The sequence below is a fragment of the Vicugna pacos genome, chromosome 1 (genome assembly GCF_048564905.1).
Source record: "Vicugna pacos chromosome 1, VicPac4, whole genome shotgun sequence".
NCBI classification, from domain to species: domain Eukaryota; kingdom Metazoa; phylum Chordata; class Mammalia; order Artiodactyla; family Camelidae; genus Vicugna; species Vicugna pacos.
The window spans coordinates 55,235,561-55,262,261 of NC_132987.1; the positions used below are offsets into that span (position 1 = coordinate 55,235,561).

Below are 26,701 nucleotides of genomic sequence, written 5' to 3' on the forward strand. Positions count from 1 at the left end.
GATACTGTATGGTATCACTTACATGTGGACTCTAAAAAAGTTGAATTCATAGAAACAGAGAAGAGAGTGGTGGTTACCAGGGCCTGGTGGGTGGGAGAAATGGGGAGGTGTTAATCAAAGGGTAAAAATTTCCAGTTATAAGAATAAGTTCTGGGGATCTAATGCACACCATGGTGATTATAGTTAATAATACTGTATTGTATACTTGAAAGCTGTAAGAGAGTAATCTTAAGTATTCTCACCATAAAAGAAGAAATGATAATTATGTGATGTATTGGAGGTTTCAGCTAAGGCTATAGTGGTAATCGTTTTGCAACATATAAAAGTGCATCAAAGAAATTCATTGTACACCTTAAATTTACACAATATTATATGTCAATTATATCTCAATAAGGCTGAGGGAAAAAACATTAATGACAAACTCATACAACCTTTGCCACAAGCCAGGAACACTTTTATGCACTTAATATTTTTAGTCTTAATCCTTCTAACAACTTTATGAGAAGGTACTGGTATTATTCCTATTGCACAGATAAGGATATAAGATTAATAAGACAAGGTCCCTGCTTTCAAAGGCATTTACAGAGTAGTTAAGGAGTAAAATTATACACTCACAAAAGAGTGAAGTTAACATTGTTAGGCCTAAATCTCAACATAAGTTTGCAAAAGTAGTGACACAGATGGTTTCCTATGGCTCAAGGAAGTGTGTCTTAGGTCACTTAGGGTCTCCTAAAAGCAGTCACTGAATTAAGGTGGGTGGTAGTGATTAAGGAATTACTCTCAGAGGAATAGATGCAAGACAGGAAAGGGGGGGCAGCAAAGGGGCACTTCCAGGTGAAGTTCTAGCTTCAGCCTTTATCCCACAGAGATTTCTGGGGTGTAAATTGCACCTTAGTATCTGTCCTATCTAGAAGCAAAGGAATTGAAGTTTTGAAGTCCCCACTGGTTGTCAGGCCTTGGCTAATGAGGTTCCTTGCAGTTGCAGGAATGTGAAACTCCAGACACTTCGTGTCTGACAATCACATGGTGGAAGTGGTGGAACAGGTGAGGCAGCTGCACTGCCCAAGATCAGTCCTTTTCAGGTCTCAGGTTCAAGCCACTTGTTGCAAAGCACGCAAAAGCTGGGGGATGAGTGCACAGAACATACAAGAGGTCTGAGAGGATGTGGAGGGTGGGTCCTCACACTGCTAGAGTCCCCCCTCTTGTACCTCTTATTAAATTCACTCCATCCCATCACAGCTTCTTCAAAATTTTGTTGGTCAGTTTCTGGAGGAAAACTTGTAAGAGGTATGTTAATGAGGTAAGCCACAGCCCTCACTATTGCAGTTGGACCTGAGATTGTACCTAAGATTTGCTGTTTTCCTCCTCCACCACCCTTACTAGAGACCACCCCATTTGCCCTTGGCTACCACTTCTGCTAGTTGAGGTGACTAGCCTGGTGAGATGACCCAGACCTTCAACCCCAGGGGTCTGAGCCCCTGGTCACCATGCCTTTATCAGGCTGTGGCTCTGTAACTACTCACTGACACTTAATACTGGCCGTGGGAGTACCAAGGGGTATCCCTGTGACCCAAACGCATTCCTTCCCACCTTCATTATAGCACAAGTCTACCTCCTCATGATGACCAGAACCAGCTTCCCCAACTGTATGTTAACTCATTTCTGTATCTCTTGCTTTACTGACACTAAGCAGGCAGCAGCCATAGCTTTAAGTTGAAAGGGATTCTTAGGTATGCTCTGCAGAGGCATATCTCCCCTGCAAACCAGACCTTTAGACCCACAGAACCTAAGTTTGCAGGGACAAGAAGTACAAATTCTTCAAGTGGGAGTGATGGTAAGTGTGGCCACTTCCCACTTCTACCAGGTGACTGCCAGACTCACATCTCCTACCTATTGATTATATAGGACTCCACCCTAGCAGGGTATCACCTTCAAGCTGGCATCTCAACTGTGCCTCTAAGAGGCTGATTCAACACACTGTTAGGCCAGCAGCCTCTGGATGATGTAGTATGTGGTAGGACCAGTGGCTCCCACTGTCTTGTGCCTGTGGCCACATGTCCAAGGCATTGTTATGCAGTATTTCACACTGCTAAATCGAATGCTCTGTGAGCCCCTGGATAGTGACCTGAGGCCTGTGGGAAGGAAAGGCAAACCCATTCCTGGAATACTCTTCAATCCCAGTCAGAAGGAAATGCTTCCCTCTTCTGGGTGGACATGTTCAGCAACCCATGAGTAAGGTCTGGTTATCTTCCTCCTCTGTCAGCTGGTCAGAGGAAAATTCCCAGTTGTTAGCAGAGAAGTATTGGTGCCCTGGTGATGAGTGATGAGAGAGAACTGGGCCATTTGTCCATGCAGATTACTTGTGCCCTCTGGACCAGCTCCAGCTGCATCCAGAATATACTACTACTATCACATGACGGCTTGCTGCTGGGCCAGACACTATGATTTGATAGTTAGAACAGCTCTCAGCTTAAGGTGAGCAGCTGTGGTACCAGAGTTACTTGATTTCCTAAGATCAGATGCCCATTTCTATCAGGGCTCAGTGTCACAGTATCACGCTAGGAGCTGTTCTTTGTTTTGAATGGTATATAGTTCTACACTGCTGATGGCACGGCCTTCTCTCTTCAATATATCAAGGACACTCAGTGATGGTGACCAAATACTACCACAGTTACAATTATGATCTCCTTTGTCGCTCTCAAATGCTGAAGATACTGACAAGTTCATGCATCCCCCCTACCTGTGTCCTGTCTCAGTTAACCATGAGTGAAGGATCTGGTAATTGCGAAGCTACAGCATGCCAGGGCCTATCAGCACTGGCTACAGAGACATTTCTGTCTGGCCAATGTAGAATCCAACTTCAGAATCTCATCTTTGAATGTGCTTCCTGGGACCACTTCTGCTACCAACTGTCTTAAATTAGGTTCTCCCAGAACCGGATCCTAAGTCAAGGATTCAGGGGCTTGTGATTTTTTAAGGAAGATACTAGTAAGGACTTGGGAGGTGCAGGAGAGAGAAAGACAAGAGGCCGAGCATGGCTGCATGAAGTGTCAGCTTCATCCTGAATCTGCAGAGACTTTGAGAGTAACTGACTCTCCATGGTTTGTTTCACAGCAAAGATGCTATGTGAGAGTAGACGGTATATCTAAAACCCCCAGGCACCTCCTGCTCTCAGCAATGGTGGGCAGCCCCAATGCCTAGGAGAAAAAGTGTCTTCAGGCCTTCAGGTCACAGTGTTGGCTGTTAGCTGCAAAGCACGTAGAGAGTGGGAGATGGAGGCACACACTGGTAAGGGTGCCCCAAAGTCAAAGTCACACAGAAAGAAATGCTCTGAGTTCAGAGAATCAAGAGATCATGAGGGAGACAGAGTAGTCAGAGAAGGCTCCTTGGATGAAATCAGACTTCAGCTGGACTTACTGAGAGACTGTGGATATGTGAAATTGTATTAACAAGGGCATCACAGATAAGTTCAGTGGGGCTGTCAGTAGTGAGTGGACACAAGATCTGAAGGAAGCAATTAGATTATCATGGTAGTTGCTGCTGAGATTCTTTAACACTTTCTCTAGATTCTTTGTTAGGCTGGAGAAAAATACAAAGCAAAACCACAAACATTTCAAAGATCTCCCTTTGCCCACTAATTCCTCCTTCCTATCTGTTTCAAGGCCCTTTCTAGGAAATATCTTTTGGAGAGTAAGCGCTGAGCACCTTGCTCTAAATCCCCTGCTCCCCACCCCACTCCCAGCCCCTTTTCTTTCCCATCCCTCCCTCTCCTCTAAGTATTGGATGCCGATCACCAGGCTTAGGGTTTTGAAGTAAGACACTGCATCCTCTCTTGGGACATGTCTGAATCTATTGAACATTTACTATTCCCCTGCTTCCTGAGGGCTCAGCATGTGCTGCAAGTTCCAAATCACTGCTATCTAACAATATAAAACAAAACATGATGAGATACCAAACAAGTGTACAGGATAATGAATATGAGAACTCAGAAGCCAATTTTGTCCAAGCAAACAGGGAAGACTTTCAGAAGAACACGAGGCTTGATTTGAGTTTTAGAATATGACACGATGTCGAGAAGGTGGAGGGGGATTGCCTTCAAGGTAGCTGAAGTGTGAGTGTGTGAGTGTGTGTGTGTGAAGGTATCTGATACGGAGGAAAGGGACAGAGAAGGCTACATCAGTGCTTCCTAAGCATGACCCTCAGATCACATCAGTGTCCTAACAAAAGCACACACTCTCCATTTCTTCTCTCCCATCCCACCTCTCCATTCCTGTTCCCCAGAGGCAACAGCTTTCAAATTTTTCAGGTACTTATTATGGTATTTTTTTCCATCTTTCTAAAAATATGATTATATTGCTACTTTTTAATTCATCAGTTTCAGAAATTATTTACTACACTAGAAGATGATAATTCAGCTATCTGAATTATTATCTGATAATTCAGCTATTCACCCCTCACCCATACGCACCAACCCTATACCCTACTCCTAATATAGTCTTAACAGTATCATATTTGGCTAAATCAATATTCAGTGACTACATTTTGGCTGTATAAATGTTATTTGTAGCTGACTCAGAGTGCATGGTTACATTTCCTTTCTTCCTCCCCTCGACCCCTCACCCTAGGGTTAATGATTACATTTGTGCTTACTTAGGTTTTTTTGTAATATAATCAGTTTATCCCCAAATTCTGACAGAGCTATGAACTCTTCTCAGTATATTTATTTATAAATATTAGATATTCTATTTCCTTCCTTTCTTGAGGAGGGATGTGAGGGAGGCATCCCCCTGAGCTGGGGATCTCCAACCCCACACTAAACAAGTATTGTCATACAGCTCCATTTCATCACCGTCATCTTAGAATTCCCCTTTCCCCTCGATCCCTGTTATTTCTGTTCCTTTTTTCCCCCCTACAGCTGCGTTATTGTTGGCTTAAACCTCCTTGTTTTGGTTAGATATGCCAAAACAGTGGTTTCCAGAGAGAGAGGGAAGTAGGGAGTAAGTTTGGGGAAAGCCCAGAGAAAGCACCCCTTAAGGAAATGTGAAGATACCACTCTGGGGTCATGAAGGAAAACTGAGTGCTTTTGGAAACTCTTCCTGAGTCAGCAATAAGTTTCAATCACATTGAACTGGAAAGGTGAGGGCCTTAAGATAAATCTTTATTTTCCTCCGTGCATGGAACAGGCTTAGATCTCAAATACAGAACATATTAAAAACAAGCATTAAAAAAGCTGTACTTTGCCACATTGACAGAAGAGGGCACCATTAAGCTAAGAATCTTGTAAACCATCTCAAAGCCACAAACAAAACTGAAGAAAAAGGAATAAATCTATGCAAAGATACTTACAGGAAAAAAAAAAAAGAGAGAGAGAGAGAGAGAAAGAAGAGAATCAAATATCACAAGTGATGAAAATCTTCCTTCATTTCAAGGGAAATAAAAAGCAAAACACAAAACCCAAACAACCATGAAGTGAAAGAAAACCACAACACATTTCAGGTTGAACTAAATAACCTCAAATAAGCATTTGGAAATATGGAAAACTATGTTCAATCGGAAATTAAAAACATAAATGGATTTGGAAAAAAAATAGGAAGATACTTTAAAAAAGAATTGTTTGAACTCAAGAAATAAGCAGAACAAAAAGAAAAATCATCTCAGAATTGACAAGTAAATTTTAAGAAAGTAACTGTATTTGTTTCCTGGGGCTGCCTTAATAAATTACAACTGGGTGACTGAAAACCATAGAAACTGGTTCTCTCATGTTCAGCAGGCCTGAAGTCTGAAATCAAGAAGTGGGCAGGGCTGGTCCCTCCTGGAGATGCTCCCAGTTTTCATCCCGCTCTCCCAGCTTCCAGTGGCCGCCAGCAATCCTTGATGTTCCCTGGCTGATAGATGATGCATCATTCTAATCTCCACCTCCACCTTCACCCTTCACATTGCCTTCTATTTTAAATGCCTTCTCTCCTTTTCTTCTAAGGACACTTGCCATTGGATTCGGGTCTCATCTCAAGATCCTTAACTTAATCACATCTACAAGCCCCTTTTACCAGATGAAGTCACATTCACAGGTTTGAAGTGGGCACGTCGTGTGGGAGGCCAACATTTAACTCACTACAATACCCAAGGGAGAATGGACTCAAATGGAAATTTAATGAGCAGTACTGAAGACAGACAGCCAACAAAATGAAATGAGATAAAGAGTCAGGAAGGACATAAATGACACAGAAGACAGGCAATGCAACTTAGATATAATTGGAATCCTTAAAGAAATAAAAAGCAATGGAACTATTATTTAAAATTATAGTTGAAGGAAACGTCCTAGAAATAAAACATTAATATACAGATGAAAGGCTTTGCCAGGTAGCTGATGAAATTCATCTGAAATGGTCAACCTAATAAAATGATTTCATTCCTTCATTGTACGTGTCTATTCTTGCACCAAGCCCATGCCGGCTCAATTACTGCAGCTTTATAGTAAGTATCAAAATCAGGTAGTACTGAGGCCTTCAACACTGGTGTTCTTTTTCATTCTTTTGGGTATTCTAGGTCCTTTATATTTCCATATATTCTAGAAGCAACTTGTCTGTTTCTGAAAGCCCACTGTGTTTCTGACTGGAACTGTGTTGAAGCTATAGATCAATTTGAAAGTGACAATTTAACAATAGTGAATTTTCTAACCTGTGAATACAGTATCTCTATCTATTTAGGGCTTTACTTTCTTTCACTGGTGTTTGTAACTTTCAGCATACAATCCCGCACATATCTTCTTAGATTTACACTTGTTTTTCATGTTTTGGTATACTGTAATTGGTACTATTTAAAATTTTTTTAAGTTTCTAATTATTCATTTCTACTATATATGTAATTCAATTGATTTTTGTATACTGTTCAGCTCCTTTAGGGGAGGTTTCTTTCGATATATACGCAAGCTCAGAGGTTCTTTCCTTAGCTGACAATTTACTAATAAGCCCACCAAAAGCATTCTTCCTTTCTGTTACAGTGTTTGGATTGCTAGCACTGATTTCTTAGGGTTCCCATCACTCTGCAGCATTGCTCCTGTCTTCTTGCCAGCTGTCTACTTTAATCATCAGAGCCCTTAGCATGTTACTCATAGTTGTTTTAAATTCCCTGGGCTGATAATTCCAACATTCCTGCCATGACCGGCTCTGAAGCTTCCTCTGTCTTTTCAAATTGTGTTTTTTGCTCTTTAGTACACTTTGTAATTTTTCATGATAGCTGGATGTGATATACTGGTTAAAAGGAACTGCTATAAACAGGCTTTTAGAAATGTAGTGATAAGGTGTAGGGGATGGTGTTCTACAGTCCTATGATTAGGTCTCAGTTGTTTAGTGGGCTGCTACCCTTGGACTGAACTTCAAAGGGTTTCTCAGTTTCTCTCTTTCCCCCCTTAGGTGGAACAGGAAGGCTGGAATGTGCTGGAATAGTGTACTTCCCTGCCCCTGCGGCAGCTAGGCTCTGGTTGACTAGTTTCTCCTGAGGGCAAGCCTTGTTAAGAAGAACAGAGTTCTCTGGCATATTCTGAGATGGTTTCTTTCTCCTTCCCCTGAGGGAGTGTAAGGAGATTTTTCTCCAACATTTATTGTGAAAATATGGTCAAGTTCCTGGAGGTAAACTCACAAAACTCTGCCCACCCGTAACTATTCCCTCCTCCCCTATAAATAGGAATCTCTGGAGTTTTTAATTCTCAGAGTTGTCTACACTGAACTTCTAGTAACTTGTCAAATTACAGTTCATGTTTTCCTTCCCTGGCACCAGCTTCCATGGTTTTTTCCACTGGTGAGCCTCTGTTTAGGTAAGCCATGACTCCCGGTATTCACCCGTGTGTCCAATCCTGGGAGCAACTGTTTGCCCAATGTCTGACTTTCTCTTACAGATCTAAGAGGAACTGTTGACCTTTCAGTATGTTAAGCTTTTTACTTTTTGTTGGGACAACATGGTGACTTCCAAGCTCCTTATTGCACAACTAGAACCAGAAGTCTGTAAAATTTTAATATATTTAATTGTCGATCTAAGACCTACAGTTTGAGTTGAGAATAATAATTTATGTTTTGACAAATAAGAAATAATGCTATTAAAAATGGAAGGTTCAGGAAGAAGTAAAGATGAAAGTAGAGCCTACCTGTTGTACAGGCAATGAATAGAAGTTCAGGGGGTACCACTAAAAAGGAAAACTGAAAGGTAAAAAGTTAAATAAACCCACAGCTAACATTATACTCAATAGTAAAAAGCAGAAAGCATTTCCTCTGGGATTGGGAAAAGGACAGGGATGGCCATTCCTGCCACTTTTATTCAACATCGTATTGTAGGTCCTGGTCACAAGAGTCGGACAAGGAAAAGAAATGAAAGGAACTCAAATTGGAAGGGAGGAGGTAAGGCTGTCATTGTTTGCAGATGACATGATACTATACACAGAAAATCCTAAAGACGCCACCAGAAAACTAATTTTGGTAAAAATGTAGGATACAAAATTAATATACAGAAATCTGTTGCATTTCTGTGTACTAACAATGAATTATCAGAAAGAGAAATTAAGGAAACAGTCTCATTCACCTTTGCATCACCTTTGAATAAACCTATCTTAGGAGGCAAAAGACCTGTACTCAGAAAACTGTAAGACACTGATGGAAGAAACTGAGGATGACAGATCAGATGGAAAAATACACCATGTTCTTTGATTGGAAAAATTAATATTGTTAAAATGACCATACTACCAAAGGCAATCTACAGATTCAATGCAATCCCTATCAAAATACCAATGGCATTTTTCACAGAACTAGAACAAATGATTTTAAAATGTATATGAAAACATAAAAGACCTTGAATAGCTAAAACAATCTTGAGAAAGAAAAACAGAGCTGAAGGGCTCATGCTCCCTGATTTCAGACTATACTATAGAGCTACAGTAATCAAAACAGTATGGTATTGGCACAAAAACAGACACATAGATCAATGGAACAGAACACAGAGCCCAGAAATAAACCCACACACTTATGGTCAATTAGTCTATTAAAAAGGAGGCAGGAATATACAATGGAGAAAGGATAGTCTCTTCAACAAGCTGTGCTGGCAAAACTGGACAACTATATGTAAAAGAATGAAATTAGAACATTCTATAACACCATATACAAAAATAAACTCAAAATGGATTAAAAACCTAAATGTAATACTGGAAACCATAAAAATCCAAGAGAAAAACAGGCAGAACACTCTTTTGACATAAATTGCAGCAATATTTTTTGGATCTGTCTCCTAAAGCAAAGTAAATAAAAGCAAAAATGAACAAATGGGATCTAATTAAATTTAAAAGCTTTTGCACAGCAAAGGAAACCAAAGTGAAAACCTACTGAATGTGAGAAAATATCTGCAAATGATATGACTATTAAAGGGTTAGTATCCAAAAAATATAAACAGCTCACACAACTCAACATGAAACAAAACAGAACAAAACAAATGAAAAAACCAACTCAATTAAAAACTGGGTAGAAGAACTGAATAGACATTTTTCAAAGAGGAAATGCAGATGTCCAACAGACACATAAAAAGATGTTCAACATCATTAATCACCAAGGAAATGCAAATCAAAACTACAATGAGATTTCACCTCACACTGTCAGAATGGCTATCATCAGAAAGAACAGTAATAACAAATGTTGGCGAGGGTGTGGAACCTTCCTACACTGTTGGTGTGAATGGAAGTTGGTGCAGCCACTGTAGAAAATAGTACGGAGGTTCTCAAAAAGCTAAAAACAGAACTATCATATGACCCAGGAATTCCACTCCTGGATATATATCCCCCCTCCACCAAAAAAAAAAAAAAGAAAAAATTAAAGAAAAACCACCAAAAACCCAAAGGAACCAAAACCAAAACCAAAAAAACCAAGAACACTAATTTGAAAAGATGCATGCACTCCAGTGTTCAGAGCAGCATTATATACAATTGTTGATCCCTTCTAGTGTATTTTTTATTTCAGTTATTGTATTCTTTGGCTCTGTTTGGTTTTTATATTTTCTAACTCTTTATTAAGATTTTCACTGTGTCCACCCATTCTTCTCCTGGGTTTGGTGAGGATCTTTATGATCATTACCTTAAACTCTTATTGGGTAGATTACTTATCTTTACTTCACTTAGTTATTCTTCTGGGGTTTTATCTTGCCTGGAACATATTCCTTTATCTCTTCATTTTGCCTAATTCTGTTTATTTCTATGCATTAGGGTAGGTCAGTTATGTTTCCTGATCTTGGGGACGTGATCTTACATAGGAGACAGACATCCTATGGAGCTCAGCAGCACACTCTCCTCTGGTCACCAAAGCTAAATGCTCTAGGGGTGTCATATTATCCAACTTTCCCTAATCTGATAGGTGAGAAATGGTATTTCACTGTAATTTAATTTGCATTCCTCTGAGTAAGGCTAGATATCCATTTCTGTTAATGTGTAAGAGACACTTTTATATCTTTCTTATGTGTATATATAGGTCATCTGTTAAAATCTTTTGCCTGTTTTTCTGTCTTATGTATGTTCTGGGCATAAGAACAGTGCATGAAAATGAGGAACTTGATCTATTATAAGATCAGGGTCTCCAAAAAAAATAGAGAAATCTGCCATTCATGAGACTCAAAATTAATTTTTAATCTGGAGACAAGGAAATCTCCCCATAGGTCTTCATAGAGACATTAGATACGTGTATGAATATGTATCTTTATGAATATACAAACATGAATATATATCCATTTATATTTATACATTTATTTAAATGAATTATATTGAATTAATCTATTGATAGATATACAGACACATACACATATTCATTTTAGCATTTTTTAATGGAAGTTGTAGATAAGATTATTTTATTCCTGTATCACTTAAATTATTTCTTCCTTATAGTTGCCCTTTCACTCCCTTACTGGGTGACATTTGGCTTTATGTTCAAGGCTCTTTTGCAATTTTGGTCTAGTTTTGTCCTAGAGATAACCACTTTGCTGGGGTGAATAACCACAGGGACAGAGGTGTCATAAGCCTTCTCCTGCTGCACTTGTTCAATGTAGATGACACATCTTTCTATCCCCTGGACCACCTTGCCAATTTGCTGTCCTTTGTAGTATGCCCACACAAATTGAACTTCCTCTCAAGTGCATCTGTTAACACTGCTGCTGGTGCTTGAGAGTTACCTCAATTTTATGGGCCTCATCAAAAAGAGAGAAGATCCCAATTGACCACAGATTCCATGAGAAGACATATATGGCCTGTGCTCAAAACATAAACTGACTGAGTCAGGAAACTTACTGTGTTGAGTCTGTATGACTAAAAGTTTTTCAATTGCCAATGCTAGAGCGTAGTCAAAGCCCTTGTTGCAGTCAGAAGACAGAGGAGCTCAGATCTCCACCCAGAAAGACCATTTCAAGGTAGAGATTCTGCCAACCCAGCCAACTAAACCCAGCCCAAAGGCCACTGAAACTCAGCATTTCATGAAAAACATATCCTTTTTATTGCCTCATGGTTTAGAGTTTTTGCTCAATACCTTTCAAGATTCATAACCCATCAAGGAAAGCAGCCTCTAATTTTCAGATGAAATACTAAGACTCGGAGAGGTCTGCTCCAGCTGTCCAGTAAGATACAACTGCTGGGAAGAGCCATAACTTCAAGACACCAGGTCCCTCATTCTTTGCTTTTTGTTTCTGGATTTATTCTGGCAAGATTCTTCCCAGAAGCAGGATCACTCCCATAAACTAAGTCCATGATTTTAAAACGGAGTTGAAATTTTAAGATATGGGAATAAACACTTGTTCAACTAGCCAGGCTCAGGATACAGAAATACATAATCTTATACATGGATCCCTTTTTCCCTCCACCACAGCTTTTCCCAATGTGATGCCCACAAGTTCACTCAACACAATACAACCACCCTCATGATGCACACAGTCCAGTTCCTTCCTCCACAATCCCACCACTGTGTTGTCCTTTATCTACTCTCTCTTACATCTATAATATTGCTCTAATCCCTGCAGATGTAGGATCCATTTTTTTTAAAGTTATGTCCTAAAAATACCTATGTCCTAGGCCTTTTCATTTTCCATTTTTTCTAAGCCTACAATTATACCCACTTATTACTTTGACATCCACCTCAGATACATCTCTGTGTTCAAGGCAACTACACATTTATAAGATAGAGCCTCCCACTCAATTTTGAGAATAGGGAATTCCTTTCTAATATCAGAGGAAGAGATGCTACTGATACCTTGGTACAAAGAAAAACATACCCTTCCTTTAGGAAGATGTAGCCTTGCACAAGGGCATGGCTTGGTAAGGGAAATTCTGACGGGCATTTTAGTACCCATTAACGTCCCTGGCCAGGCATCTTTGTGTAACACTCCAAGTGTACACTCATATCAGGTAGCCCTCGGTCTGGGATCCCTGAAGAATATTACCTTATGATTTTGTTTACTGGCTGACAAGGTAAGTAGACATGGTCATCTCACAGTTTGTAATTATATCTGCAAGATTTAATATTTGCCCCAGTCTAATTAGTTCCACGAGGGTAGGAACTCTGTTTTTACTCACTCCATATGTCAGTGCCTACTATAGTGCCTGGTACATAATGAACATTCACTGTTTTTTATCCTTTTCATAACAGTGGCTTCAATTCTTTGGGCAAAGCAAAAAGGTTACTTTATAACTCAGACATGACCACTGTCCCAAAGTTTATCTCTGGCAAACACGGGGAACCTTATCAAGAAGAGTGAAGATTAAGAGCCAATTCAATTCACTTCCTCAGGTCTACAAGGCTCACTGCCGCTCAGAGCTTTCACACATGCGGTTTCTTATGACTAAAATACCTCCCCCCCGCAAACAATAGCCACTTACCTGACTCTTGCCCCTCCTACAGTTTCAGCTTAAAATGAGTTCTGATTGGCATACGGAGTGCATAATATAATGTGGGTCTCCCCTCTTGCCCCATAACTCTACCTCCAAGCAGCCTATTCTTTTCTTTCAAAGTCTTTATCCCACTGTGTCCCATTTTATACATCGTATTATCTGATTAGCATCTCTCTCCCACACCATGTATGGAATTCCATGAAGGTCTGTTTGGCTCACTGGCATATCCTCAGCATTACCTAGGGGTTTAGCATATAACCCAGATCCTAGTTTACTGAACAAATGAAAGTAGTTTTTGAGGATCAGAGATATGTTCACATGGGATGGGGGAAGGTAACATGAGGAAGTTAAAAAGTAAAAGCGGACTAGAAAGAGCATCCCCAGCAATGACAGTCAGGGCTCATCGCCTTTCAGATCCCACAGCAGCTCAGGAGCATTTCTCGAGCCCACGGTAACCTGAGTCATCCGGCAGCTATGATGGTGTCCCAGCAACAAAAGTAAGTGCCCCTTGGTTCCTGAGGTTTCTGCTATTTATTTCTCAGCAATGCTCTTCTCCTTCTCTTGTTAACTACCCATTAAGAGGAATTTTTTATCTTTAAAAAATTGTTCTTACAAAAAAAGTTAATTCGCTATAGAAAAAATTTTTTAAAAAGAACACTAAAAACTATAAGTCCACTTATCTAGAAATAAAATAGCTTGTTCTAGATAATATATATGTACACACAGATATTAACCTTCTATAAACTGAGACATTTGTAGATACAATTTTATAATCACAATTTTTAATACATGAATTTTTTTTGAACTCTGTAAGTTGTCACAATAACCCTTCGTATTTGGAGATCTTAAATCTGTTCCAGTATTCTACTACAAGTAATACAAAACAGAAATAGCTGGTTGAAAATAAACAAGAATCTAAAAAGAAAATAATTCAGCTCCACAAAACTTAAAACACAAACATATATATTTAAAACTGGTAATATATTGTAAAATCATTTTATGGTATATTCATACTACTATTTTAAAAGCCAGTAGCTATGGATATTAATCTTTTTTAATCTAATTGTCAACAAACTTGCTGTCTACTGAACTGACTTCAAATTGTGTTCCCCCACTCCTCTGGAGGGTTTTAGATAGTCTGTTAGTAAGAAATGTCAACTTCTGAACTGCGGATAAAGAGACCACAGAATTATTTTTACTGGATTTAGATGCAAAAAAAAGTCTAGGTCTCAGATGGTAAGAGTAAATTATGGCAGAACAGTCCTACTGCAAAAGATGTTACAGATACGTGAGCAGTATGGACCTGTAGTGACAAAGGGACTCTTCCCCCTCCAACCCCAAGGTGGCAGGGGTGGTGGTAGTGTGCAAAAATCACGGAGTCTGAGTTCATACTTAGGGCCCATCTGCCTGTTAGCCCAGCCTTTTCAGATGTGACCCAAGCTATTTTCTTGGCTTTCCTCACATGGTCATCTTGTTGCTAGATGTCTATTCTGTCCAGCATCTCCTCTAAGATGCACACAGAAAAAAGGGGTAGAAACTAGGGCCAAGGGGCACATGCCCTGAAGCTATCCCCTTTTAAGGAGATTTACTAGGAACCCCTCTTAACACCATTAGTTAGACAATGACAAGGACTGTGTCACACTGTCATCCTTATCAGTAGTGGAGGATGGACAATGTAGTTTTTTGGCTGAGCACATTGCCATCTCATGCAAATCAGGATTCTGTTAATAAAAAGAAAAAAAGAGTAAAGAGGGGTAGTTAACTAGCAGTCCCTGATATACACAGTTTTGGGAAATATAGCTTAGGAAGACTTCTGGAAATTTCAGTTCCCAAAATAACCAAAGGAAAATGAAGGGAAATGTAAAAAAGAGAAAGAAGATGTTCTCAGTAGAAAGAACTATTGGTCTGGCTATTAAAAGATATGGTGCAAAAAGCCCAAATTAATGGGCAATCCATAAATATTATGGTAAGGAAATGCCAAGAAAACTGATAGAGATTTCCAACCTTACTGTCTGCTTTTGAACCCTAATCTCCAAACTTCAGACAGTTCTGAGACAAATGCCCTAGTAGGGAGGCCAGTGTCCTCAGATTAGGACATTTTCCCCACTGGGAACACAGGGGAGCAGGAGGCTTCATATGCAAGTAGCAGACTAGTGGGTATGTAGGGTGGGGTACAGAGTGGGGTGTGGTTGAGACACAAATGTTTCATGGAAACCAAGCCACAAGTACCCCTGCAGGAGTTTATGGGCTCACAGAGATAAAAGACAGGCCTGGAAACACCAAATAGGTAATAAAGACAGGGAAGACACACTACTGTCTCCGCCCCATCCTCTCCTCTTTTCCCCACAGAAAAAAGAACCTTTAGCTGACTGATCTACTCTTTGGATATGATTTCACCATCCCTTCTGTAACAATTTCTACTGTTGGCTAATTGGCTCCAACCGCTCAGAAAAAGCTTGGAAGGATACAGGGGAAGAAATCAACTGGGCTGCTTCCAAACCCAAGGAGAGTACCATCCACTCCCTTGAGAGTACTGGTTGTACTGGCCAGGGTTCTTGAAATCATTCTCATTTAAAAGTCTTCTCAATGAAAACCTTATTGGAGTCAGACAGAGATGTGCAGTAGGACAAAGATATTTTTCGAACCAGTCCAGGTATTAGTTCCCAGTAAAGTGGGCTAGTAGAGTGCTATCCCCTGGAGACTCTTGGACTAGGAGCGCTTACCCAGCATTGCCCGAAAGTTCAATGCCAATGACATACAGCTGTTAGCTGACACTAACTTGCATGGAAACTTAGAAAGAAATTCAAACAGGTATCTATTACCCTCATTAAAGAGAGTGAAGATAAATTCTAGAAGGTCTGGCTATAATACCAATTTAAATAAGGTTATAGCCAATAAGCCAGAGGTCCTCATTCCAGTACAACAGCACTGGTTATGACAGCAGCTCCACCCTGAAGAAATGATCACATGAGATAGCTCAGGTGATTCAGAACACCTGTAATAACTGACTTTTCTCAAGAAAAGACTAAATTGCACAAATTTGGTTATATGCCAAGTTATCTAATTGGTCTAGAGGCCGTATATACAGAATAATACAGATTCCAATTGTGAAGATACATACTTCATTCCAGAACAACTGAAGGATGGGAAAATATTACTAAGTAAAAAATCAGGCAAATTTCAGAAACTGGACAGCCTATGCAAAGGCTAAATTTAAAAGTAATATTCTAAAAAAAAAAGTAGTAATACATGGAGGCTCTACTGCAGTTATAAGAGAAAATACAGAGGTGCCAAGATGGCGGAGTACAGAGACTCACAGCTCGCCCTCTCCCACAAATCCACCAAGAATTACATCTACAAACCCACTGAATCACACAGAACACCTACTGAACTCTGGTAGAGTCTCTCACTTCGAAATACAGGAAGATTTTCACAAAATCCGGTAAGAGGGAAAAAGAGAAGGAAAACTCAGTGCAGGACTGGTCCTGTGGGGAGGGAGTGGCTGCCTGAGAAATACAGTGGGAGCTGCTATTGAAGACTAACTAGATCAGCATTGGGAGCCACTAAATGGCTCCCTAAAATCCTTATTAGGCTCAGGAAGAGAATTTACTATATAATTTCCAAAGTTCAGGTTGACAAGGCAACCTCAGAGATCTGTGATACAGCTACTGTATATGCAACAGTAGTTCTGAAGAAATGGTAGCCATAAGATACACAGCGGTCCAAAACCACATGTCCTTAATACTATATTCTAGTGGGGAAGGAAGGATGGACCATGTGCTATTGAACAGGGAAAATACCTACATCCCAGACAATTCCCAAAACACATGGGATTCAATAAGATATATCAATAAGGAAGTGGCTAAACTGAGTGAATTTCATGTGGTCCTAGTTCTCCATACCTCATAGTAAAGTAGGAATTTATATTAAGGAAGTTTATTTATTAAATCAATATTTCTATTTTTAAGTGATGAGTTATACAAAAATGACAGCATCACGTTGCTTTAGAGTCAACATGTTGGTCTAGACAAAAAGTTATCAACTAAGGGGTGGATTGTGGTGGCTCCTAACTTGTCATTTAAAAGGTCTTGTGGCTGAAAAGCCCCTATGGAGAGGCCCCCTGTTATTTGTAACTGAACTGGAGAGTTCCTCCATTCTGTGGTTCAATTTGAAAGTCTGTATTCAAAACATGAACTTTAGGTCTAGTAACAAGTTGGCTAGAGTATAGGTTTACTGGTTTACCTATCAATGACATCACCCTCTAAACTGATAAAGAAAAAACAGACTGAGGAGACTTGTGCCCCTCTAAGCTGGTGGGACTCCCAACCTGCACTAGCCCCATACTCCCACAGATTCAAGACTCATCTTGGGGAGAGAAAAGAAAGGCACTGGGGAACAGCACCCGCTCTACTATCTCAAGATGTTTTCTGCTCTAACTAGTTGAGTTATAGTCTTCATCTGAGATAAGCTAATTCTTGCTGCCATCAGGGTTAAATTCTGACTTTTATCCTGACCTACAAGCTTACAGGGGTCGTGGGCTCCGCCACAACCAACCCTTACCACTTTCAAGGAATCCTGGCATCCATCAAGTGACTGTCAAGCATCCTTAAAGACTCTAGGAATAGCTATGAGAGTTTGTTTATTCCTACTCCAGCCTAGCCTACAGGGATTGTTATAAATCCTAATTGTTAAGCACTAATTAGAGTACTCACGATGAAGTATCTCACCAAATCCTAACCACCTCTGATCTCTGAAAAGTCTACCAGTTTACCTTCTAAATGAACAAGTGTGTGATTCACATATTTCCATGTCCAATCCCCTTCAAAATATTTCTAAATATAAGTACAACAGCTTTATTCTGGCCCACAAAGAATGTGTTCTGACTTGGCAGGAATAGGCTGGGAAGGGGTATTTTCTCCTTGAGAATCTTGCCTACCTCAAGGGATCAACCTATCAGGAAAAAGAAATGATGTGACACACTTTCGGGGGGAGATGGAGGTGGTTAAAATATCATCCACCAAATGTTTAGAACCTGACACTAAGTAAAGTTCGCGGCATTCCATGTGCTATCCCAGACAGAAAGCTTCCTAGGGGTAAGAGTGTAAACCATTGATGCTTCCTAAATTTCATGTCTCCAGACTGGTCAAAGCTATTGAAAAGTTAAATCTCACAAAAAGTACCACAAACTGTGAAATGAATCCTGTACTAGGCACATCTCTGCATTTTGTGAGGCTTCCTGAAATTGTGGAGCATTCCTTGGAGCCTACTAGGAAGTACCGGAGAATTTTGGAGTGGTGAAAGGTCATAAATACACAATCCTGGCAATATTTTCACAAGGAGAGTTTGTTGTGCCAAAACAGCCTTGTGTGGCCCATGTCTGGGGAAAGCTGTAAGCTAAAAACAGAAGTTTTTTTTTTAAAGGATATAAAAATCCATATATTTTAATGTTTTGAAAAACCACAGTATTTTGAAAAACTGCTGTGCTTTAATAATGCATACTTTTCAGATTTCCTGTTTCTGCTAATGGTTGTTCAGGTTGTTTGCATCAGTCCTACAGCAGAAAACAACTAAAACACTGGATAAAATATATTTAGAATAATCTTTTTAAAAGCATCAAAGAGATTAAAAAACAGTAAGGAATTATCAGCCAAAAGTAAAGAGAAGTCAAGAATCCAGAGAAGTAAACACGCCTGGAGGGAATCTCAGAAAATTAGAAACTCCAATCTGATGGCCTTTCAGGATGCAGAAGGGAACAGAAAACAAAACTCTGGGTCCACACAAGTTGGGGAGTCCGATGGGAGACCTTCCCCCACACCAGCCAGGGTTCCAGGATCTCAGAGTGAAGGTGAACAAGAATTGGAATAATCTGAAAAGAATTAAAACATAGTAACAATCCCTTGAGTTGTCCAGGAAACAGCAAACTTTGAACAGGTGGCCCCAGGTGCCTGGCAGAAGTAAATGCAAACACTCTTCGGAGCAAAGTATTTTCATTATAGGCCTGATTACTCCTACAAAAATAACCTTTCATGTGTAATGACTAGCACAGAGTCAAATAATACCCAGTATATAGGAAAATTAGAATTAGTGAACAAAACAGACAACAGAGATTATCAGAAACCTAGATGTAGGGTTCAGGATCTATAGCTTAATAGGCCACCCAGGTGATTCTGATATATGCTAACGTTGGAGAATCACTGTTTTACACTTTAATCACATAAATACGCATCCAACAAAAATGCTTAAGTGTATTAGGCCTGAAGGCGGCCCCAGAATTTGCATTTCTAACAAATTCCCAGATGATGCTGATGTTAGACAATCCTTTGAGAACCACTGGTATAAAAAAAGGAATTACTACAAGGGTCAGGATAGTAGTCACCTGTGGGGAGGAGAAGGGCTGTAATTTGGAAGCAACATGCAGTAATTTCCTGGAATGCTGGCAATTTTCTATTTCTTATCTCAGTGGTGATGACACAGGCATAATCATTAAATTATATGTTTATATTTGATTGCACAGTGAGGTCACTGGCTCTCCTTTTTTCCATTCAGTCGTATGTCACGTGTCACTGCACTAATCCTACCCACCATCACCCTGCTGCCCTCATTTAAAGTCAATTCCCAAAGTAGAAAGCGTAAAAAGTCATAAAGTTCTAAGACGTAACTTCCTAAACTTTAGTTGCTAATGTAATTAGCTCACAAAATTAAATAGCTTTCAAAATTAAGAAAAATTGTCTAAGTTTCTGAAAACCTTACTTAAAAAGTTGTTTAAAACTCAGAGATCGATGCTATCTACAGCCTTAGTTCTTCACTCCCAATGTAAAAATACACGCAAAACTAAAAAACTATCTGAAACTTTAAACAAGAAAAAAGCACACAATGTTAAAAATTACTTTTTTTCTCCTTCAGAGAAACAGGGAACTTCCTACCCCAAAGAGGCCAAGATGCAAATACAATCACTTTTCACTTTTGTGAGAATATCAGGTTCTTATGCAAATGAGTACCACTTAACAGCTCTATAAAGTCATCTCGGTCACCCAATAGGTCTATAAGGAGGATGTCGGTGATTACTCTCAGGCTAGGTTAAAAGACTTCACCCCACTCACAGCTACAAGCTATGTTTGTTATAATAATCACTTGGCTTGAAAACCAATCACAAGGCCACAAAGCATCCCACTCTTGAGAAAGTCAAGAGTCCCTGATACAGATTCGTCGAAAGCTGCGGGCATACCTCCTGACTGCCCTAAGCGGCCTCTGGGTTATAAGAACTAGTTTGCAAAGTTGTGAGATTTTCTAATCATTTGTGAATCTTGCTGTGCTTCACGTGCGTTGGTAATGTCCTTGCCACTTTTAAACCAAAGTTCTTTATACATACCATTCATCGGTTTTATTCTTATCATAAATGGAATTGATAAAATTTTTCCGCTTTTTTTTTCTGTATGGCAAATGGCTTCAGTTTTGAAACTGAAAATACTTTATACAGAAAATACTTGACACAGAAATAGCAATCTTCCTGCAAGCTGTTTTTTTCCGCATTTCCACCATTACCAGGTTACCTGCATCAAATGAAGTTTCTATCAAATATGTGATCATGCTTGTCTGTGTAATTCATACTCCACTGACTTGTAGTGAATTCAAGGCATCACTGTACAACTTTCTGAATCCTTTTCCTTAGCATGTCCTCTTTTAGTTTTCTGCACTTCTTTGTTCGGTACACAACCTAAAATCAAAATGTTATTTAAAAGCCTTTTTTCGCATATATAAAACTCCTACGCCTATACACCCTCCTGCAGGTTGAAACATTTCCCTCCTCTGCGTCTTTTTTTAATAGATTTCTTTTGTTGAGGGGAGGCAGTTAGGTTTACTTATTTATTTTTTAGAGGAGGTACGGGGGATTGAACCTCATGCATGTGCTCTACCACTTGAGCTATACCCTCCCCGACTCTTGTCTTTTTAAAAAAATAATTTAAAAAATTATTGAGGTAATGTTGCTTTATAATATAATGTAGGTTTCACGTGTACACAATTATATTTCAACTTCTGTGTACACTACAGCTTGCTCACCATCAAAAGTTTAGTTTCCTTTTGTCACGATTGAGTTGACCCCTTTTACCCATTTCACCCTTCCCCAACCTTCCCCTTCGTCTCTTGTAACCATTACCTTGATCTCTGTATCTAGTGTTTGTTTTTCTTCAATTTGGTTTGTTTATTTTATGCCTTTTTGTTTGTTTTGTTTGTTTTTATGTGTCTTTGGCCACTGTCATAGTGACTAACTCTGGAAACAGACTGCATGGGCTCAAGTCCCAGTGCCGCCACTTGCTATCAGTGTGGCCTTGAACATACCACTAAACCCACTTGTTCCTCATTTTACTAATCTGTAGTATGTGGATAGTAACAGCTAGCATCATAATTATGAAGTTATCATTATGAAGTTTATCTATGTAAGTTTATCAATGAGTTAATGAATATAAAACTCTTAGAATAATGCCTGACACACAATAAACATTATACAAGTCTTAGTTATTATCATAACTATATCTACAACCATATATACCTCATAGCTATTTAGATTATACATCCTTCTGGTCTTATGGTTTCTGTGCTGTTTTTACTGTAGTAATCAAACTATCTTGACCACTTAATAGGAAGAGATCACATACACAGCTTACAAGCTCATCAGAGGCCATAAGTATTTCTCCTGGATACTCAAGGATAATCAAAACAGTAACCAAGAAAATGATAGAGCCTTCCTTATCACACAAAATATGGAGCATTGCCTGGAGGCTGTGTACCTCATAACCATTAATGCTGGCTACAGGGGTCATAAACATTCCTGGTTCCCACAGTATCTGAAACGAAAAACACAAGAGCAGATATACTAGCCATAGCAATGTAAATAAATACGTCCCAGACATTCAATAGCAAAGTTATATGTGCATGTGCACACACACACATCTACCCAGAGGTGGTCAGTATTCTTGCTGTAGAAAGCTTATTGCTGTACTCGGCCTTCTTTCTTATCCACAAAAGACCTTAAGTTTTTAAGTTTTTAAATTTCACTCTAAAATCTATAGGAGATACTTGCCTGCAGGGAGTAAAGCCCAAATTGGGTGCTAGCTGAATGGCAGATAGAGCTGTGGAAAGGGCAGGTGTGAATCCACCTCTTCAACTAGAGTTCATTTAAGTAATCAGATAAATCTGCTCCTGACAAACAAAGGAATGGCAGAAACTAAACTCATGTTTCCTCCTCTCTATTCTAGGAAAGACTTCCCGAGAACCCCTCTGCCTTAGTAAGAACAGATGCTTCCCCATATGGCTTCCTACTGTCTCAAGGACCGTTTTTGTTCAGATTCAATATACATAAATATTTCAGTAATTTGGCTTCTGCCAAAGACGTAAAAATCTAGAAAAAGCATCCCTCTTACCTTAACAACCAGAAAAACAACAAAATACCTTTTCTTGAACCTACCAGAGAGCAGACGTTAGGGTGGCCAAGTGGACATTCCTGTGTTTAGCACTGAAAGTGTCATGTCCTGGGAAACTCCTCAGTCCCAGGCAAGCTGGGATGGTGGGTCACTGCAGCTAGGGTTGCAGACTAATCAAGCAGCCTGAAATTCGAAGAGAGACTGGCCCCACGAAGGAGAGACAGGATGCGAGCACAGAAGAGGAGATATCAAGTACAACACAAGGTGATAGAAGTTCAGCTAAAATCATTAAGTTGTTAAAGGCCAAGTGTGGACTAGCATGAGAGTGCAGAAGCCCTGGGCGCCTCAGACAACGAGTTTGCTCTCATTTTCAGTCTCTTCTCCATGTTCTCCAGTGGATCCTGATGAGAAAGATCTCGGACAAAACAAGAGACCAGAGAGTGCTGGTGGTGAAGGCCTGTTGGAGGGGAGTAAGCTCCCATCGTGGGGAAGGCAAAAGTCCTGTGCAGACCCTTCCTTACCTATAAATAATAGCTTCAAGCCACCGGGGAAGGGACAACAAATTCTGCTGCCTCAAGCATACATGTAAAGGCCCGGTGATACTGAGTAAGGGTAGGTAGGAGTAGGGGAGGACAAACAACCCCTACCTCTTGGTAAGGAGGGGCAGGATCCCTTGCCAATACAGTCAGTGTGCTCCTGCACCCGAAGAGGGTTAGGAGACTCTCATCCCCTCAAGACCCATCAAAGATTCAGGCAGAAATCCTGTCTGCCACAGGGAGACTGAAGGTCTGAGAAGGCCCCCTCTCAAGGCTTAAGAATACAAGGCTTTCCCTAAAAGAGGCTGGACCAGAATGACTAAGAGTCCCCTGGCTCCCACTCCCAAGCTAGCAAGCACCAGGTAACAAGCAGGGGGGAAGGCAAAAGCACGGAGAGAGATCCCCCTGTGATGCAGGTTCGCAGGAAAGGCCAGAAGCTGAATGAAAAAGGAGCATTGAGGAAATCCCTCTAACTCTCCAGCCCACATCCTAAGCATACGGTAATACTAGAGGAATCAAAACTTGTGTTCTGAGGGTGAGACAATAAAGCCCAAACCCACCTTACCTACTGGTTAGACTGATTCGGCACACCGCATCACTGACTTAGCAGAAGAAACGTGCCTATTTTGAGCCCTACATTTTCTTTCCTGTAATCTCTATTCTCCTACACAAGACGCCAGGCATATGAGACATACAAAAAGGAAGGGGAAAAAAAAAAAACCCAACCCAGTGTCAAGAGAGAAAGCATTCAGCAGAGCCAGACTCAGAGAACTGAAGTACTGAAACCATGAGAGGGGAAATTTAAAATAACTTTGATTAATAATTATCATTAATCATATATGTTAAAGGTCCTAGTGGAAAACATGACTGGACAAACAGGAAATTCCAGTAGGGATTTAGAATCCCAGAAGGAGAACAGCAGAAGAAATACTTGAAGAAAGAATTGCTGAATCTTCCCCCCAAATAATGAAATATACCAAACTACAGATTGAAGAAAAAGATTTTCAAGCAGGATAAACCAAAAAATACACACCCTGACACATCAAACCCAAATTGCTGAAAAAATCAAAGTTAAAAAGAAAATATTGTTGATGGCCACAAGAAAAAAACACATTACAGAGGAGCAAATTATTGGACAAATTTATATCTATTAAAGATACTGACTTTGTAGTTAAAAATTTCTAACAAAGAAAACTATAGGCCAAGATACTGTCACTGGCAAAAGTCAAAGATCAGGACAAGACCAAGCCAGCTCTTCTTAGCACACATCTATTTGATAGATATCTTACTTTGTGCTGGGGGCAATGCCTGAGCTTCAGCCTCCTGGAAATTGCAAAAAGTCCAGAATTCTAAGTTATTCTCCCCAAAGCATCACTTCTGTGGATTCCCAAATAGTTCACATTCTTTGGTGGAGACACCTGAATCCTATTTTGGAGTGCTGACTTGATCGTGGTTGCGAGATAATAAACAGAAGCCTGGCCTTTGCAAGCTGGGTGAAATCACGGAAGGCTCAGAAGTTCAGAAGCATTTTGAGCTGAGATTCTCTCCAACTCAACTTGCCAAGGCTTTTCTGCTTAAAACTTTCTTTATCTCTTGTCTAGACATGTCCACGTGATGGTAGGTCCTCCCACACTGATGGGACAGAGTCTCATTTTGGTCATCCACAAGTTTCTGAGGGGCTGGAGATCCAGGTTCTGGGCTTTGGTCAATCAGTGTAGCTCACAAGGCAATGCGGTTCAAGGGCACAGCTGAGAGTGAGCCTCACGGGTGAAGGGGTAAGCAGCAGGGAGGCAAAGCAAACTCAGGTGAAGTAGCTCACAAAGCCCAATCTTTCCAGGGGAAGACACAAACCTAAAACTGAATCACTTCAGAAAATGTAGGCAATATGAAAACAAACAGAACCATGCCGGTGAAGGCACCCCCAAAGGATGGGAGAACAGCAGCCAATGCTCTGGCTGCAACCCCAGCGGCTGGGCAGATCCCTTTCAAGATAGTTCTTTGAGGCAATCCACTGACACTGAGAATCGCACACCGGAACAGGCCTGGGCCTCAGGGCCTTAAATACACATTTAGAGCTACTTTCCAGGGAACGAGAGGCTCTAGGAGGTTTGATGAGCATCTAATACACCTTGGTTTAGAGCTCACATCTTCACTCACCACACTGCTTTTAAGGGCCATTCGAAACTTAAGATGAAGATACTGGAGTCCACAGGTGTGCATTTCACAACTAAGGGAAGCTGCTTAAGTAAGAGCTTCAATTTACAGATAACTTTCTGTTCTTGGCTCTCCTTCAGACTGGAGGACCAGGCAGTTTCTTCACTAAAACTAGTTACTTTTCAAGGTGATGGGATTGACAAAAAGCAGTCAGGCCAAGGCTGCTGTAATCCCATCGTTTGGAACAATGTAACGATTTGGAGTGAAGGCTGGTGAGGTGACCATCCACCCTCACTTACTTCTTCCTTCCTTTTCCTATAGTTTCTCAATAGTTCGCTTCTGCTAATCTGACCAAATAAAGAGCCAAAGTAGCAGAAATACCTCTACCAGCGCCTGAACTGATTCTAGTGGCAACAGCTGACAGAAGTTTGAGCATTCCCGTCCTGTAAGTGACTGTAATTCTATCCTAGACTACTTGCAGTTAGGTGGCACTTCTTTAAATGCTAAGGCCTTTAGCTGGAGGTTAGCTGGGTGATGTGGGTGATATTTTAACAGCAGGTGGGGGTGCTTTCTGGGAGATGAAAGGCAGTGTGAGTTTTTTGAGGGAGACGCAGCATTTTCTGAACTTTTAAAGCAAGTAGCTTCCAATATTCCAAAAACTTTAGAACAGAGCTCTCCAAAAGAAACGTAATGTGAGCACAAGTATAATTCAAAATTTTCTAGTAGTCATGTCAAAAAGTAGAAATGAACAAGTGAAATTTTAGTATGTTCAATATATCCAAAATACCATTTCAACATGCAATTAACTTATAAAAATAGACTATTTTACTCTAAAAAGAAAGAATTTGGAATCTGGTTGCTTTGTACACTTAGAGCACATCATATTTCAGACAGCCACATTTCGAGTGCTCAATAGCCACTTGTAGTTTGTGGCAAGGAACTAGACAGCACAGATTTAGAACCTCCTTCTCTAAGTCTCCTACTCTTGTCAAATTAACACAGCCTCTGTTCTCTGCATCCCCACACCCACCTGCTCCAGCCCTTCCAGGGCACCTGTAAAAGCAGTCTCAGAGCACCCATTAATATATAATTAGCTGATTCCTCACCTGCTTCTCTCCTTAGGCAAGGAGCCAAGCATTGCTGTCCTCAGAGGTGTGGTATTTCCACATTCTGCATATTCTTCAAAGGTCCTAAAATACAATGAGGAGACGTGGAGGGTGAGCCATTGGATCACAAAGATCTCATGATTCCAGGAACTCTCAGTTTAGTCAACAGAATCATCTCTCCTCTGTTTCTTGATGTCTTAACAGCTACTGAGAGGCCTATCTAGAGAACCTTGTAAATATATTTTTATATATAATTGAATGTCATCAAAGAAAACCTTTGGGAAAACATGAGAGTTGGTGCACAATTTGCTGGGCCCAGTGAAAAATGCAAATTGGGGCCCTTTATTCAAAAATTAAGAACTTTTAAGATTTCCACCACAGAGCGTTAAAAGAAGCACAGGGCCCTCTGAGGACAGCATCCTTCTGAGCAGGCAGCCTTGTGACTGCACAGGCTGGACCTCTATGAAGCCGGTCCTAGTTGGGGCTTATGTCTTTGGAGGAAGGAAGGAAGTGGGGAGATTCCCTGGACTATCCCTGAGGACCTGAACCTTAAAGGAGACTCCAAAATCTTAATCTACTGGAATTCACTGA

The 26,701-nt window shown here is 40.3% G+C and overlaps 1 long non-coding RNA gene across 3 annotated transcripts in view; it reads right to left on the bottom strand.

Annotated features, from left to right (window-relative positions):
* LOC107033258 (uncharacterized) overlaps positions 1–26,701 on the bottom strand; it is a 48,938-nt gene that overhangs the window by 21,662 nt on the left and 575 nt on the right. For 2 of the 3 annotated variants that reach the window (XR_012073350.1, XR_012073346.1), the window contains exon 2: positions 26,111–26,194. This is a non-coding gene — a long non-coding RNA (uncharacterized lncRNA). Of the gene's footprint in view, positions 1–20,445; positions 20,610–26,110; positions 26,195–26,701 lie in introns of all 3 variants that reach the window. The other variant, XR_012073349.1, reaches the window with a different exon arrangement.